The sequence below is a fragment of the Odontomachus brunneus genome, unplaced genomic scaffold, assembly GCF_010583005.1.
Source record: "Odontomachus brunneus isolate Ranch 3 - 2012 unplaced genomic scaffold, Obru_v1 Obru_scaffold_155, whole genome shotgun sequence".
Lineage (NCBI taxonomy): Eukaryota > Metazoa > Arthropoda > Insecta > Hymenoptera > Formicidae > Odontomachus > Odontomachus brunneus.
The window spans coordinates 831,722-832,220 of NW_022639605.1; positions in this window are offsets into that span (position 1 = coordinate 831,722).

Here is a 499-nt window from a genome sequence, read left to right on the forward strand (position 1 = left end):
ACCCAAGGTCAAACTGATGTGATCAGTAAATACATCTTTTTAAACGCCACAACTTTTGTCTGAAACATTTTTTTGTAAAACTTATATTTTTCCTGATATTCGGGCGTCCCGGTACTTTCCGAACACCCTGTATAATCATGGACCGCTAACGGCGATTCTAAGGGCCGTGACACACAAAAAATTAAGCTGTAAGGGCCCTTGCAGAATGCCAGGCAACAGGCAATAGGAACAGAGAATAGAAATTCTGATTGGTCAATTATTACTATTCCTTGTTCCTATTGGCTATTGCCTGTTCTTATTGCCTGTTGCCTGGGATTCTGCAAGGGCTCTAAGACGTAAGCAGTAAGCAAATTGACCAATCACAGTCATTGATTTTTCTTACACCCTTACAGAAATATCATATTAAGAAATACTGAAAAATTATTAGTGATTAAGTATTACTAGTATTTAGTAATTTTTTGGCCAGTACTTAATTTCTGGTAAATATTGATAATAAAAT